The 17,128-nt window shown below is 47.5% G+C and overlaps 1 pseudogene; it reads right to left on the bottom strand.

Moving 5' to 3' along the window:
• Positions 1-2,047: 2,047 nt before the first annotated feature.
• Positions 2,048-2,193, bottom strand: LOC126538002 (U1 spliceosomal RNA; annotated as a pseudogene).
• Positions 2,194-17,128: the final 14,935 nt, after the last annotated feature.

The following is a 17,128-nucleotide window of genomic DNA, read 5'->3' as shown; positions in this document are numbered from 1 at the left end:
ATGGCGGGAAATGGCCTGTCATCGGAAGTACGCCATTCTGCGGAATTTTGATAACGAGGACGAACACTTGGGCTTCTGTATAAGTCAGGTGCACCAGGTAGGCAGTAGTCAGATCCGTTGACAGGGCGAAGCGTCTGTTTTCCTGCGTTTGTTAGTTCTTGACGCATAACGGTTCGGAGAAATGGAAATGGTCGCATGGGACTCGTCAGGGTTACATACCGGAAGGGGAACATGGGAGGCAGCTTCAACCTCGCGGTGGATGATGCGCGCAATATTGTCGGTTGCAGCAGGAACGGGTGGAGCGTGTGGGAAAAGGAGTTCCTCGCAGGTAGATGCCGCAGCCTTGTTCGAAAGACGTGTGAAATCGGAGTAACGCGGCGACTTTTTGCTTCTTCAAAGCGTCGGCATTCATTGATGGCGTCTTGCACTGTGGATGATATGTTAAAATCCAGAAGTTTAAACGCATCATCCGTGATACCTTTGAGGATATGCTCAACCTTTTCCATCTTCGGCATCGGAGCATCGGGTTTGCGACAAAGCGCGAGCACGTCCTAGATGTACGTCACATAGGACTCGGTGGAAGTCTGAGCTCGACAGGCAAGTTATTTCTGCGCAGTACGACGGCATCCAATGGGCTTGCCGAACAGATCGATGAGCTTTTGTTTACATACCTCCCTGCTCGTAAGTTCCTGTTCGTGGTTCGGAAAGCACACTTGTGCCGTGCCGGCCAGGTAAGATACGATGTTCGCAAGCATCAGTGTCGGATCCCAGTTGTTGCTAGTGCTCTGAAGCCAAGCTTCGAAGTAGGTGTGATCAGAGCCGAAAAATGTACCTGGGTCACGCGGTTGTCTGAAGACGATGGGGTGGTTGGCAGCGGATGGTTGAGGCATGGTTGATGACCTGCTCGAAATATTCTCGTCCCCGCCTCGCTCTGGCATTGTAGATGCCGCCAAGGAGCGTCCACTGCGTAAATCCTTCTTGAAACTTGAAAAACCCGCACTCTCCACCAAAATGTTACGGGGAGAAAAGACGCTTGACAATATATTTACAAGATATATACAACGAGCAGAAAACAGGCATACCATATGGAGCCCATGCTCACGACTATCGGCGATCATCGTCGTCGTCAGTCCTCTCATCATCGGTCGCTACTGCAGCGCCTCGTAGCAGTATATATATATATATATATATATATATATATATATATATATATATATATATATATATATATATATACACATACACAGGGTGTCCCACGTAACTTTACCTAAACATTAAAGCTAAGCAAATGCCACGCTGCTAGACAGAACCAAGGTAATATTTGGCGTCGCTTGGAGATACTCATATTTTTTTCTATCCGCGTTATTAAATCATTAGTCTTAAAAATTGATCAGCTTCTCAAATATTATAATTAGATGAAAAGTGTCAATGATAAAATTGCGAAAACACGAAAAATTCTCGAAAAAGCTTTGTGGTGCTCAATACGTGCTAAATAAAAGTGTTTTTCCTTGCGTGAAAGAAGCCCGCAAACACAAGCAACATTGTCGCGCGTCTGGTCGCTCGAGGCACTTTGTGTGTTCACGGCCTACTTGCACGCTCAGAAAAATACTTTTATGTCGCGCGTATTCATAAACAGAAAGCTGTATCGGGAGTTTTTCATGTGGCTCTACAATTTTCTCATTGACACTTTTAATCTATTTTTAATGTTTGAGAAGTTGAATAATTAATCTCCAAGCAACGGCAAACATTACCTTGGTTCTGTCCAGCTACGTGGCACTTGCATATGTTCGGCTGAAGTTACGTGGGACACCCTGTATATGCTGCAGCATCCATGTAAATGTGTTCGCTCAAATTACGTGGGACACCCTGTATATGCTGCAGCATCCATGTAAATGCGTAAGCTCAAGTTACGTGGGACACCCTGTATATGCTGCAGCATCCATGTAAATGTCGTAAGCTGCATTATCGTTAATGGAACCTGCCTATGTATTGTTTTTCCGCACTGTGATACTACCGGCCTATTTATTCTGTTTTTGGATATCGTAGTTGGGGGTGGGTTGCGTGGCCTCACCCCCGCTACCAAAAATTCAATGTTCCATAATCCCACTTTGGGAAAATGGCGAGAGTCAGCATGAAGCCTCTTCTCGGGGCGCGCCCTCGATGATCAGCGTTCGCCCAACACCAGGTACGTAAAGAGGAAAGTGCAAGCACCTCGCATCCCTCAAACTGTGCCCCTCTAATATGACCCGGCGGATGCTTGGCCGAAAATAATATATTAGTCGCAGAAGCTCACTCATTGTAGCCGATATTGCCTGGACAAGGCAAACGTTAAAGCGCAGAAAAATACTTTTCAGACAATGCAAATGAGAGCACCCCCGTAAGAGTTGAAACTTCACTTATTGATGAAAAAATTGTTGGTTGTGCACCATAAGCACCGAGTTCTTCAATGATGATGCGGATTGCCCAGCACTATTGGGAAGAAGTGAAGTGAATACGTGCGACCGCATTCACCTACTAACTCGTCTTTCTCTCTTCTGCACATGACAAAAAGGTGGAGAGTCGTCTTTTTCGTTTCTTCTAGTGCGTGCATACTTTACCATCATCAAACGTGCACCTAGTGTACGAGAGAAGCCACAGTCCTCATCAAGCGATCGAGAACAGACACAACATTCTAATTCAGTGAATACTGAACCCCTGCGGAATTGTCAGCAATGGCGGCTAAGATGAAGCTGCACGCTAGCCTCAGCAACAAGATCTGCGTATGCCCATAACGTTATCGTGAGCGGATGCTGCGTGGCCACTAGTGTAAATTGCCTTCCACCTCAAGATTTGACAATGGAATTCATTTGGTTTCATGAACCCTCGCTTGCATTCATCTCGTGCCTTACTTGTGACGTCGCCTGCCATCCGGACTCTCACGTCATGAAAGAACTTTATTGCGCAGTAAGTAGTTAGCAAAGACGGCGATAGCGAAGAGAGCACGAGGAGGAAAGCGGAGGAGGAGAGTGCGGCGAAATTCTGAGGATGAAGGCTGAGTGCCATAGAAGACATGCTCAACCGTGGCGACCAGTCATGCGGCGAGCTGCCTGAGCAGATGCTCAGTGCTTCCGCCGAGAGCACCCGGTCATTCAGAACCAAATTCTTTGCTACGATACATCGCGAATTCAAAGAATGTAGAGAACCATACTCAAATTCTGCATTAGGAAGTATCGGTTTATTTTTTTCCTTTTTCCGTCTGTATTCTCCTTTCCCTTCCCCAAGGGTAGGGTAGCCAACCGCGCACGTCCTTGGTTTACATCCCTGCCAGTTCATATTCTTCTTTAGCTCTTTGCAAAAACGAGTGTACAGGTTTTCTAACACATCAGCCCTTCAGTAATTTTAACAATTGAATTGTTTTGGCCGCATTCGCTCTATTCATAGTTGTCATTTGCTGAGTTTCGCCGCATATTTTTGCTGAGTAAAACACCGCTTGTAGCGATACAAAAGTACATGAAGCGTAGTGTAGGCTTCAGAAAACAGGCTCGTTTTGATGTCAACGGAGCATGATGCTTTACCAACAAACCAAGAAAAGAATTCCGCGCTGATTTAGCGGTTAATGCGGAAGAAATGCGTAAGCATTTTGTCGCACCTTCTTGAGATTCTGGATCAATGATTTAAACCGTCTACACCACATGCCAAAACGTTGTCCAGGAGCTTAATCAATGCATGTCATCTCCTTCAGTGCAACTCACGGTGGTGCGGCGCAAACACCGTCATATGTACAGGGTGTCCCAGTCCCAACCATCATGCACCAAGATTTAAAGATATGCGAATGCCGCGTGGCTCGACAGAACCAAGGAAATGCTGTTCTCCGTCACTTAGAGAAAGAGTGTTTCTTGCATTCCACCTCATTACATAATCATCGTTAATTAAAGAATCAACTTCCTAAATATTAAATCTACATGAAAAGTGTAATATAAAAAAAAGGTGGAGTAATACGAAAAACTCCCGATACACCTTTGTGTTGCTGAATACGGGCTACTTAAAAGTGGTTTCCGAGAGTGAAAGGAGCCCGCGAATACACGCAACATTGCCGGCCGCGACAACTTGAAGACTGCAGAAAGTCGCTGCCAGATTTTATGACCGCGGAAGGTTGCTGTCAAAAACGCTGGACTGAGAAAGCGTGGCGGCAACAGCAAGCGAAAGGAAATTCATGCAGGCTGTCGCTTCAACGGGAACTAAGCGGCGCACTTGGCGTATTCTGTCCCCTTCGCAGATCGCTTTGAAGGTAGGGCCCGAACGGCCGCGCCATACACAGCTGCGGCCGGAGTAGAACGCCCCACTCCACCCCCAACCCTCCTCCACTGCCTTGCGCGCTGCTTCCTCTCTTGCGCACGCGAGATTGAGCCGCAATCGTCGGCTCACCCTAGTACGTTTTCACTCGCGCACACAGCATACGGCACACGGCGGCGATGTTGTGATCCTTGGACTTTATACGGATCATCACGACGACGGCGGTGGCGAGGGCAGTAATGGCCTGGAGGGTCCGTGTAATTGCTATCGCAACAGAACGATCTGGCTATCTCCAAGTGACGGCAAACAACCTTACCTTGGTTCTGTCTAGCTACGTAGCGTTTACATATTTTTAACGTTTGGCGCAAGCTACGCGGGACACCCGGTATAGTGCCATTACTAGCCACAAGAGCATGGCAAACACGTCAATAAAGGAAGGTGCCACATGGAATGCACACTTGCCTGTCTTCTCAGCTTTATATATATCAGTGGCATAGACCACTAGATGTACCATTTCCAGGATCTTGTGTGTGCTTAGGGCTTCTAAAGTTTCTTTCTTTGGAAAAAGCTGAGGATGGCGTTCATCACTTACCTTATTTTGGAGCTAAGCAGTAAGGATGATAATAATTAAACAACAAAACGGGGCGCAGTGGGTTTTTCAAAGCGTTCCTGATGTGTGAAAGAAAATGAAAAAGCTGCAGAAAGGGGCCTGGGATGCAGAAACATTGTGTCTTTCCATAAGCTTGCAATTAGCTTTGTGCGACAAACATGTTCAGTACTTTAAGCGGGCCGAGCTTCTATCCTTGCCTTATTTAGTTTCCGTTTGGTCCAAAACACAAAAGATTTAATTTGCAAAATGAAGATTTGTTTGTGTTTTCATATTTGTTCCTGCATAAAGATAGCATCCAATGGGCGCCAATACTAAACACTCCTTTTCCCCTGTAAACAATTCATGAAGTGAGCATGCATCAATAAACATTTGCTTACCCTAACAAAATCCGACGTTGGAGGACGAGGCGTTATGAGCTTCATTTGAGTCATGCAGTTCCGAGCGAAGTACTGCGTTGCTCGCCCAAGACTGGTGGCCGAGCACACCACTAGAAAAGAACCAAGTAGAAGCGAAATTACCTGTAAACGTTTCTTAGAACAGTAAACGTTTCCCGCAAAATACGTCATCCGAGATGGTTGAATGCAGCTGGAAAATGGATTAAAGTCCCGGCAACCGAGGTACACTTTCCATCGAAGAGTATTGCATCAGGTGCTATTAAGCGGGCAACCCTGAAAGAGTAGAACAGGGGCCGAATCTTATAACGGTTCGGTTGGGGAACCGTTCCTTTGGCCTCACCTGATTGGCCAAAATTTTGATTACGTCACAGGTCGTCAGAGGCAGCGGGGCGGTATCGCAATTTTTGAATACGTCGCACATCTGTCAATCATCTTCAAAGCGAACCGGTCGTAGGAACCGGCGAAGGGGTAGTCCGCTTTGGGTTCCGTTGCTGTGGCTTGGCTTTGGCTTGTGACCCTGGCTGCGCGCGCCGGTCGCGCGACCCCGGAGACACGCGGGCGTCGCGCGCGCGTGCGTTGGTTGCTTCGTAGGCTATTACTTGCCTTCGTCGTCTGCTTGGCGTTCCTCTTTTGGTGTCGACCACGGCTGGAAGCGCGATACGCGTTCGAAGAAGTGACGGATAATGAGTTGCACCGCCCTTGCTGGCTTTCTAAGTAAACCTTTGCAGGCTACGCTATCAAATGGAGGGGACTCAGGTGCAAGCGTACGAGTGGCCATTCCACGCAGAGGAAGGAATATTGCGCGCTGCGGTTCATCGCCACCGGCCTGCAGCTCCCAGAGGTCGGTCGGACGTGAAGCATTCATCGGAATAACCTAGATCTCTGCTGCTGACACTGTCCACAAAGTTGCTCTCGCAATTACTGTGTTGGCTGGTTGAAGGGCTGGGTCAGCTTTCCCGTGACCTCAGCTTCAAAGCCAATGCCAAGGAGATATTTGCATGGTGAGATCGAATTCTCAGTGCTATCGCCAGCGTGAATAGCTCGCAGATCGCCGTTCAGCAGTCAGAAGGGTTCAACCTAGGCTGGTTCAGCACTTCCTTCGTTCGGCTGATAAAACTATACAGTCAAGACGGGAATATATTGTGGAGATCTCTTATTTGGCTGCCTTTTTTTTTTCTCGTTCGGGAGTGCCGCACTTTGTTACTCAATTTTACGGCACAGCGGGCACCGTCAGCACCACACTCTTCGATTTGACTTCGCGCAGGCAATGCAGGGCCCGTGTATCGTAATGTTCGATTTCAAGTTCCATTGCTTTTATCACGCGACGCGCCGTGGGGCTTATCGCAGGGACAGCGGTAGCGCGGCGGCGAGCAAGTCATGTCCGAGCCGATGACGAAGGGCGAAAAAAAGATGGAAAATTGATATAGTCGGCTAGTAAAGGTGTCCCTAAGAACCAGTTCACGGTTTTGTCGCGCTCGCTACTTGAGAAGTGCCGGCAGTGCGTTCCTGTTGCGTGCATCGTGCGAGCTCCTGGTAGCAGACGACATAGCGCGGCGCTCTGCCAACTCATTTACGCTTGCGATACCGCCTGTCGGCTCAGAACAAAAAAGAATGACATTAATAAATTACTTCTGCATTGCGTAAACGCCCGGCACCACACGTTTATACTTCAGAACTTGGCGTATAATATTTAATTCATATTTTACATTTATTTAGCAAGCAGAAACATTCTACAATTCCTCGATTAGCTCGTCATATAATGACGTACACTTCAGAGGTGGCACCCTCTCATCTATTGGTCGCGTCCTCCCATTCTTCCACCGCCGGCTTGGGAGTGGCACATCTAGTGACGTAAGCGGCGAAGCGAACGGTTCGTATTCCGAACCGTTATAAGATTCGACCCCTGGGTGATCAAACACCGTTTTGCGTAACTTGGTTCCGCGCTGCCATTTCCAACAAAGTGGCGAGAGTTAAAAATGCGAGGAGGTTAGCGGAGAGGAGGGTGCAGCGTAACCATAATATGAGAACAGAAGAAGGGTGTGAAGAAAGGGTGAGGAGGAAAGCGGACTGACGGCAGCGACCAGGCTTGCGGCGAGCACGGAAACAAAGCGCTGGCCTGGGCTTAGGACCCACTGTTCGTGCGCTACTTCGCCTGCGCCACCGCCGCCGCTAGAGAATGCGCGTCGCGCACACCACGCGTTTCCGTGTTAACGCGTTCTTTCTGAACAATCAGCGACGCAACCGGTGGAAATGCTTCCTCTGCCGCTGCTGCTGAACGAGCTGCCCAATGAGAGGCTCAGTGCCACCGCCGAGAGAACCCTGTCGTTCGGAATCAAGTTCTTTGCCACAATATATCGCGAATTCAAAGCACCTAAGCAGCTGCGCTCAAAATTCGAGAGATTATGGTAATCGTTGGTGAAATGTTTTTCTTGAAGCAAATCACTGAGGGTACCCAAATGCCAGGTCACCTTTAACATGAGACAGGCCGGTCATTCCTGATGATGTAGATTCTGAGCCACTGCACAGGAAATTGCGTGGGACTGCATAGTGTGGAGATACAAGAGATATTAAAACTACAGTGCTTAACTGACCTGGACACAGAAATACAAGCAAGCAAACAGTGCGCTAGCAATAATGCGCCATGCTTCATCTTGTGTCTGCGTCCCAGCCCTAAGGTCCCAGCCTCGGCACCAGACAAACCAGCCGAAAAGTATGTATTCCTCTATTACGAAACAGGCCAAGACTTGTCCTCTGTACCTGACCAAAACGGCAAAACGAAAACATTAACAACCAAGAACACGTGAGACTTCGCTTGAATTAAAATAGAACATGATGTGTAACCGCAACATGATATGACACACGCTGCAGGCCTGCGCAGCCGCACTATATAGACTAATGCCATCGCACAAAAATACGAAATATTTTTCGAAATAAATCAGGTCATGTAGAACACGTCTTAATAAATGTGCAGTTGTCCGCGTTTAGCAATAAGCACTTTTATGTTGTGCGCTGTATGCGAGTTCTCGAGACCTATAATGTATGTATATATATATATATATATATATATATATTTCAATTGCAAATTTTTATCGCCTACTACACGGGGGCACAAGGAAATGAACAGGCTAACGGTTATCTCGAGGGTCTACTAAGTGAGCGACCGCGTCCTCTTTTAATCCTAACCACTTGCACTAGCCTTTAGCAAATTCCCATCAGTTGAAATGCCAAATATATATTTGCTCATCAATCAACGTGGAGTCCGCAGAAAATACCGGCCACCTCACCCACAACTCAACGGGGAAGGGGCTACCGATGGGCGTAAAACACAGACTGGAATATTCGTCAATCTCTATGCTCAACGCAATGTATCCCACTCGATATAGGGCCAACTGCCCTTGGTGCGGTGGCATACCCACCCTAATACATGTAACCTGGGAGTGCACTAAGCGTCCTCATAGGCCAAATAATAATGACACACTGGAGCAATGGGAGGCACAGCTCGCCCGTTCCGACTTGGCAGGCATATATATATATATATATATATATGCTCAACGGATAAGCACAAGGACCATGGTTGCAAAAATACTTTGCAGTTGATCATCGCCTCAACGTCGCACGAGAGTTTGCGCGGATACTTTATAGAGTGCGGCGAATGTAGACAACGATGGACGTGCTTTTGAGACAATTCGACTACTTTAGATAAAGGAAGAGTACATCTTGTCAAAGGGCTAATATCCTCCTGAAGTTTGAAGACAGTTGAGGGAAACAATCGCTTTTCAAATCGGTTCTCCGTACTGATATTCCTCTGAGTGTAACGCTTAGATGGGAAAAACGCCATCTCCATATATATAGACAAACTAATTTCCTCATGATGAATGTGATAAAAACTTCTTTACATAAACAAAGAGACGGAGATGCATAATCGTATAGTTGGTGGCCATGATGACGCTGCATCAAGAATTTTCATGCCATTTCTTAGTGTAAGAAACACAACTTCATGGTTATTTTTCATGCCTCTGGAGAAATAAGGGTCTATATCAAATTAACTCTCTCATAGGTGCGAGCAATAATTTGATTAAACCATATTCATACAGTTACGCATGCATCCGACCTCATATCTGGGGGAAAAATGACATAATCACTACCTAGTTAACATGAATCAAGATTGAAGTAAATGTGCAAGATAATGCACGAGAGGTCTCCAGAGCATTTTGCCTAGTCTAGCTAGCTTCAATACTGAAAACTGTAAATGATTCAACCTCTTTCGCCTGTAAGGAACACATGCTACTGATTTACAGAGGTATAGGTATGATCGAAGCATAACATCTTACATAAATTCCAAGACTTTGGCAAAAACTGTGCCGCAGAACTCTTAATATCTCGAAGTGTCGTTATTTGAAATAAACTGTGAAAAAATGGGCAATCACAATTTAAAAAAAAAGCCGAAGCAGCAGTGCTCTAAAATGGACTTTTTTACAGACACCATAGAGTGAACGTTTTTGTACTAGCGTCACTTCATTACCTTCATTACTCAATACCTCTAGCGGAAATGAACAAAATAATGTTATTGTACTCTTACAATATTTTAGTCTATGGTAAGGTGCGCCTCCTATGTCGTCCTGACGAGCAGCGTCTGTGCCGAAACAAATATATTAACCTTTAGGTATTAGTCAACAAAGAATAACAAACAACCAGAGTGCGCAGTAAAAATTTAATAGCGTCGAAACTAATTAGCAAACCTCCCCTACTACGCCTCGCATTTCCCGTGCATTTGTTTGTAAGGTTGACCCGGGCAATTTTAATTTAAGCATTAAGTATAAGCACGGCTCTGCCAGAATATTCTTAGAAATTAGACTCTGAGTAGAGAAAATGTAACGTTGTACAGTTCGATTTAGCTCAGGCGGGAAGACGTGTATGCTCTGCGCATTTAACGGCGAAGCACTAGAACACCGCCATTGCTTTCCTCCCGTTACTAAAGTTCTGAGTGCAGACACTAGACAGGCGTTGTTAACGCGTCCTTGTTAGCTCTTCCACAGAAAGCCAAAGTAGAACGTAACGTTATAAATTTGTCTTGTAAGAGCTTTGCAAAAAATCGAAAGCTGTTTTTACAACTGATTCTTCAGAGACAGTCAAAATTTCGTCAATGAAGGTTACCATTTACATGAACCTAATAGAACGTAATCATACGTTCTCGCTCATCCACCTTGCAGGTGGTTGAGACGTCCAGCAATACTAACAGAGCGCAAAAACTCACCGATTCCTAGGCGTTATTATAGACAGAGACCTTTCATGGAGCCCCCACATCACATATTTGAAGAAGAGGCTTACTTCCATCTCCCATATACTAAGGTTTCTCGCCGGTAAAACGTGGGGCACATCCGTGGCATCTATGCTTCAACTATACAGGACGCTCTTCCTAGGATACTTGCGATACAGCACTCCAGTGCTGTCCAATGCTAACAAAACTAACATCCATGTCCTACAGAGCATTCAAGGCCAAGCCCTTCGAACATGTCTGGGGCTACCTCGAAATGCTTCAACCGTGGCAACAATTGCCACCGCGAGAGACCACCCAATAAGGACCTATATAGATATCGACGCGCTCCGGGTGCATGTTCGCCATATATCCAGAGTCCCTGACCACCATCTCGCTCGATTGCCTGAGAAAAGACCCAGGGCAGCGTTCTCCAGATCAATTGCGGCTAACCGGCACTCTTTGTCTTTGAGGCACTCACCCGCAACAAGAACGCCATCCCCTATGTGGTGCTTGAAGAAGCCTCCTGTGTACCTTGCTGTTCCAGGAATAGTGAAGAAAGCTAGCCTGACCACCGCGGCTCTCAAGCAGATCACATTGGAACTTCTGCATTGTTCATACTCTAACCGCATTCATGTTTACACGGATGGTTCCGTCTCGGAAAATTCTACGGGCGCCGTTGTTCTACCATCTCAATCGGTCGTCATCAAGTTTAAGACATCACACGCAACGACATCTACAGGCTCTGAACTGGCCGCTCTTCGCGCTGCTGTCGAATACATTGAAAAAGAACCGCCCTACAAATGGGCAATATTTTTTGACTCGAAAGCAGCCCTCCAGAGCTTGAGAAGTTTACGACGTGGCAATTATGAACAGATGGTGTCACAAATCCACGAAACCTGCCATTGCGCTTCTGAAAGAGGACATAATATCATATTTCAGTGGCTGCCAGGACATTGTGGCATCGTTGGTAATCACCTCGCCGATGACGCTGCCCGACGTGCCCAGGCTGGCTCATCGACACTCCTTATACCTTTATCCAGAGTCGACGCTGCAAGAGAGCTTCGCAGTCTCGCTCGTACAATCACGTTAGGTTGCTGGCATACACCTCAGAACTCTAAGTGTCGTTTACACAGCCTCGACCCATCACTGAAACTTACGTTACCAGCGAACCTTCCACGACGTGACGCAACACTGCTGTGTCGGCTGTGGGTAGGAGTAGCATTCACCAACTCCTACAGCTATCGTATTGGAATGGCGGATTCACCAATGTGCGCGAAGTGCAAGTGTGAAGAGACCATCAGTCACCTTCTGTGCCACTGTTCTCGCTTCGATAATCAACGCGAGACTCTCCAGTGTGCCTTAAATAGACTGGATGACAGGCCATTTACGGAAGCGAAGATCTTGGGGGCCTGGCCTCATAGTTCATTGGCCCAGAAAGCAGTTCGAGCGCTGTTTCGCTACCTGAGGGAAACAGACTTGAGTGCCAGACTGTAGACATCCTATACCTAAGTTCTCTCTCTCCCTCTTTCACTCCCCATTCCCCTCCCCACGTGTAGGGTAGCAAACTGGACTCAGTCTAGTTAACCTCCCTGCCTTTCTGTCTTCCCTTCTCTCTCTCTCTCTCTCTAACAGAACGAGTAGCTTGCCTAGATGGGCCATGATGTACCCGGACTCTGGCACTTTGATAAATGCGGAACTAGTGGAAGCTCTCGCTGTCTAAAGGACACACCGGGTTTGAGTGACACGATGAAAAATTGCAGGAAATGCGCTCATCCACCCCTGAACAAACACAGTCAGTCAAGGCTGCCTATCGCTGTAGACAAAGCAGCTGGCATGCATCAATGTCTATTTATTGTGTGATATTCATGCTTCTAAATCGTGCGGTCACGCAAGCTTCCGATCCGAAATATTTATGAGACGAGGTCGCAGCATGACACCTCTATATAGACTTTTCCGCCCAAGGACTGTCTAAAAGTTTTTTTCATCGCGAGTTTCGTGAATACTGCTACATGTTTTACGAAAAGAAAACCACCGTAATGTTAGATTGGTTTACCGTGCGCATTTAATTCTCATAGTGTGAGCAGCCAGAAAAACAAAGGCAAAGATCACTTCGTTTCTAAAAGCCAAAGTGAAATCTGGAATGAAAAAAGGTGTCGGGAAAGGAAAACAAAAAGAAGTATCGTCCTTTTCAGACTAGCAACACAGCTCCCTAAACAAATCACTACTGTTTCCTCAGAAAGAAGGGGCAATTTCTTCTTTTGCAAGGAATCGAACCGGGCACCGGCAACTCTTAGGGCCGGCCGTTCTACCACATGGACTCTCCCGGAAAAGCACAGCTAGCCTGACCAAGCCGTGTTATTTGACAACCGGAGACGCTGAAACCTTTAGTATGGAACATATTCAGAAGCGCTGATTTGTGATGCTCTTTACTTTTTGAGCGATTTCAGCCAAAGCCAATAAAAAGCAAGGATACTTGCAGTGATCATTGCTTAGAGAGCGCATTATGTAGAACACTACCGCGATCTTCAATCATATAAGTGCATGAAACAGTTCTAGGATGTTGCACTGCATTTTATGCAGTAAGTTCAAGTCTTGAGGTGCACCCGCAATTTCAAAGAACTTTTGCGAATGCATGAAAAGCTGGATATATATGCACGACATTGTAGAATAAGTTATCAAGGCTCACGTGAATTGCCAACGGGAGTGCCTCGCCCTCAAGCTCTCCCTTTTACCCGCTGCCACCTTCAGCTTCCAGATGCATACAACGCGTCGCTCAGGATATTAAAGAATGCACACAAGTGTTTCCAGCACCACACAGCATGCATATGGATCGCCACAAACACTAACGACAAGCCACGCGCTTCACCAACAATTAGTCAACTCCCTTGACACGTTGTAGACGGACACAGTGCTTTACGAACACGAAGACGCGCACTTGACCAGCTCAATAGTCACCACTGTCCACGAGGTATACCGTCTCACGAGCCGCACATAGCATACTACAATGCTCCACGCTCTCCGCACCGGCCACGATAATATGAACCCTTGGTCATGAATGTCCGGAATATCTAAGGTCGACGGCCCGGCTCAAGCGCGTACCCTAGGAGCATATTAGCGCGACAATCGGGAAAGAGAATGACCGGATGCGGTCTCAAGCTTTTTGACGCCGTTAACCAACACTGCACTTGCCAGCGGCGGAAGTACCTCCTACCCCACAAAGACCTCTCACGAAACGATGTCCTATCATGGCGTCAGTCGCACACAAACACATTCCCTCATCTCACTGTATACCACAATATATGCCCCGCACTGCACCGCTATTGACGTCCCGTCTGCGATGAACCTATGGCCCTACGTTCCACGCAACATGGGCGTTCCGACACTCCACAACCTTGGGCCATAACCTTCACCCTTTCCTGGCGCCGTGGGAAGCTTTGCTGTACAGCGTCGACTCGAGGAGCAAGCTCCATCTGGTCCGGAAAGAGCACCGGGTGGGCGTGTCTCATGGAGTCCTCAACTGAGGACTTCACTCACACATCCTACCCCTACGGTTCTCTGTAACTTAAGCGCAATAAGCTTTTTTACCTGTCTTCGGACTAATACAGTTCTAGCCCGAGTTTATTGCTCGGGCTAGAACTGCAATAAAAAGGCGAGCAACTGTGTTTCGAAGGAGCTTCTGTGATTCTCGTGGTGGCATATTACACAACTGCAGTAAATGTACACTAGCTGACTTAACATGCTGCATGGAAGTATACTTTAATTTGTAGGTAAGTGTAACGTGTGCGACGTGTGTCTGGTAAAGATCGAGGCAACTACAGGATGGCAGGAACAAGAAGCAGCGAAGGGTTTATTGGCACGCTCTTAAATAGTCAAACGCACGCGTGATATCAGGGCTGTCCTGATAAGGTAGTGCAGACAGCGCATACCCGATACATCCTCTCATGGGTAGCGAAGCACAACAGTTCAGGTTACTTGATTAAAGGTCGCGTCGTACCGAAGCCGCTGCGGTGGCCTACTGGTGCGACCCGACCTTCTTGGGACTAGCGTCGGCCTGGGAGGAGATAGCACGTGGTGCGCTGTAGTTGATGCCGGGCCATCGGCGGACGACGCTTGAGGATGCGGGTGTGTAGGCTGGCACGATGTAACATCAACGGAGTTACTTGCACTAGAGTCAGTGCACAAGCTGTAACATGAACCGCAGTCATCATCATCACTCTCGTCTGCTGTCCACTGTTCGCGAGTCTGAAGGAGATGCTGTCTGTTACGTCTAAACACTCGACCACCCTGTTTCCACGTTGTAGGACCTCGGGGACGTTCTACCCATCACAATACCTTTCGGGGACCATGTTGTGTCCCTGAGCCTTACGATCAACCATTTGTCCAAGGGTGACAAATGCTTTCCGCCGTTGTTCTGACGAAGTATTTTGACTGGCGTAGGCTGCACGTCGCCAAAATCGGGTACATTCGACCAGAGACAACTGCCTTGAAGAAGTTCTCGAGGTGATTGGCCACCCACAAGCGATGTGGAGCGGTAGGCCAACAAGCCTAGCCAAAATTCTTCGCGTGCAGTCTTCACTTTTCTTCAAGAGGCGTTTCACGATCTGTACCCCTTTCTCTGCCAGACCGTTGGACTGTGGGGAAGCGCGGACTGGATGTGACATGAGCGAAGTCATATTTTCTTGCTAATTCTGCAAATTCATAACTTGAAAACTGCTGCCCGTTGCCGGTGCACACCTCCAGAGCTACGCCATACCTGGCAAACATTGCGCTAAGTGCGGAAATTGTTGCTCTTTCAGTGGTGTCCTGGAGCTTCTGGACTTCCGGGAAGTTTGAAAGCGCGTCAAACGCTACGACGTACGAACTTCCCCCAAAAGAAAAAATGTCTACACCAACTCGAACCCATGCGCATAATGTGATTGGGCGCATGAGCAACGGTTCTTTCGGTTGCTTGTATGAAAACTTCCGGCAAGTAGAGCAACTCTGAATTAGCAGGGATAAGTCGCTGCTGAGCCCAGGCCAAAAAACCAAACGTCGTGCTCTTTCTTTGCATTTCTGCAATCCTAGGTGCGCAGTATGAATTCGTCCTAGGATTTCACGTCGCGTGCTTTTAGGTATGACGACTTTTGTTCCTTTCAGCAATATACCGTCCACGACGGAAAGCTCTGACGAAAACGGCTTGAGTTCACCTTGCAGGCTCTCACCGCTTGACAAATTGGAGATGACAGTGCTCAAGTAACCGTCACGCGCAGTTTCTTGCACCAGCTTCTGTCGCGTAGCGCCCGTGACCAAATAGTCCAGGACTTGCACTGCGTGCACTTCCACGTCATCAGCGGCGCCAGCGATGTCCTCGTGACTAGCCGCAGCCGATCTTGACAGCATGTCGGCCAAGACGAGGTGTTTTCCTGGTACGTAGGTACTGCAAAACAAAATCATATTTCAGAAGTCTTAAAAAATACCTCTGAAGGCGGGGAGGCATGTCGCAGATCCCTTTCGCAGCAACAGATAGCAACGGTTTATGGTCAGTTTCAATAAAAACTTTGTGCCCATACACGAAGTGGTGAAACTTCTAACAGCCGAACGAAATGCTGACAGTCTCCTTTTTCAATATGCGCGTAACGCTGCTCAGCTTGTGTTAGCGCACGGAATGCATATGCCACTGGGTGCCGCTTATCACCATCGTGACACTGCAAGAGCGCTGCCCCCATGCCATCTTTTGATGCATCACGTTATTTTAGACTGCCTTTGGGGATCCAAGATGGCGAGTACGGGTGTACGGGTTTCATGGTTAGAATTTGAGTGATGCCTTTCAACTTTTTTCTGTGGTTTTCAGTTCACTCAAATACTGCGTGTGTTTTGATAAGCGCTCGGAGAAGCGCAGTCCGCTCAGAAAGCCGTGGCACGTACTTTGCAAAGTAGTTGATTACACCGAGCATGCGCTGAACATCACATTTGGTTTTGGGTTCCGGCGTTTCAAGCAAGCTTTTGATAAGTTTTGGGTCTGGCGAGATGCCGTCACGTCCAATGATATCGCCCAGGAATTGTATTTCCGTAACACCAAACCGGCATTTTTTTGCGTTGAACGTTAAGCCGGTTTTTTCGGCCGCTTTCAAGACCGCAACCAGTCTCAGGTCATGCTGCTGTTTGTTTGCTCCCCATACCAAAATATCGTCAATGGACACATGTACACCGGGAAGGCCCTCAAATACTTGAGTCATCGTCCTTTGAAAGAGTTCAGGCGCTGAGGCGATGCCGAAGGGCAATCGGAGGTAACGGTACCTGCCAAAAGGAGTAGCAAAAGTGCATATTTTCGATATCTGCTCGTCAAGTGCGATCTGGTGGAAGCCGGAGCTTGCGTCCAAGCAACTAAATACAGTTGCGCCGGTCATCTCCCCTTCCATATCCTCACGCCTTGGGAGCTGGAAGTGTTCTCTTTTTATGTTCTCATTAATTTTCCGGGGGTCCATGCAAATTCTAATTCTGCCGTCCTTTTTCTTGACGGTAACCAAAGGGCTTACCCAGTCCGTGGGGTCATTCTCTTTTACGATGATGGCCTCGCGCTCCAGTCTTCGCAGTTCTTCCTGAAGAGGGCCCCGC

The sequence above is a fragment of the Dermacentor andersoni genome, chromosome 4 (genome assembly GCF_023375885.2).
Source record: "Dermacentor andersoni chromosome 4, qqDerAnde1_hic_scaffold, whole genome shotgun sequence".
NCBI classification, from domain to species: Eukaryota; Metazoa; Arthropoda; class Arachnida; order Ixodida; family Ixodidae; genus Dermacentor; species Dermacentor andersoni.
The sequence above is the reverse complement of the archived record's forward strand: the minus strand, read 5'-3'. Positions and strand labels throughout refer to the sequence as shown.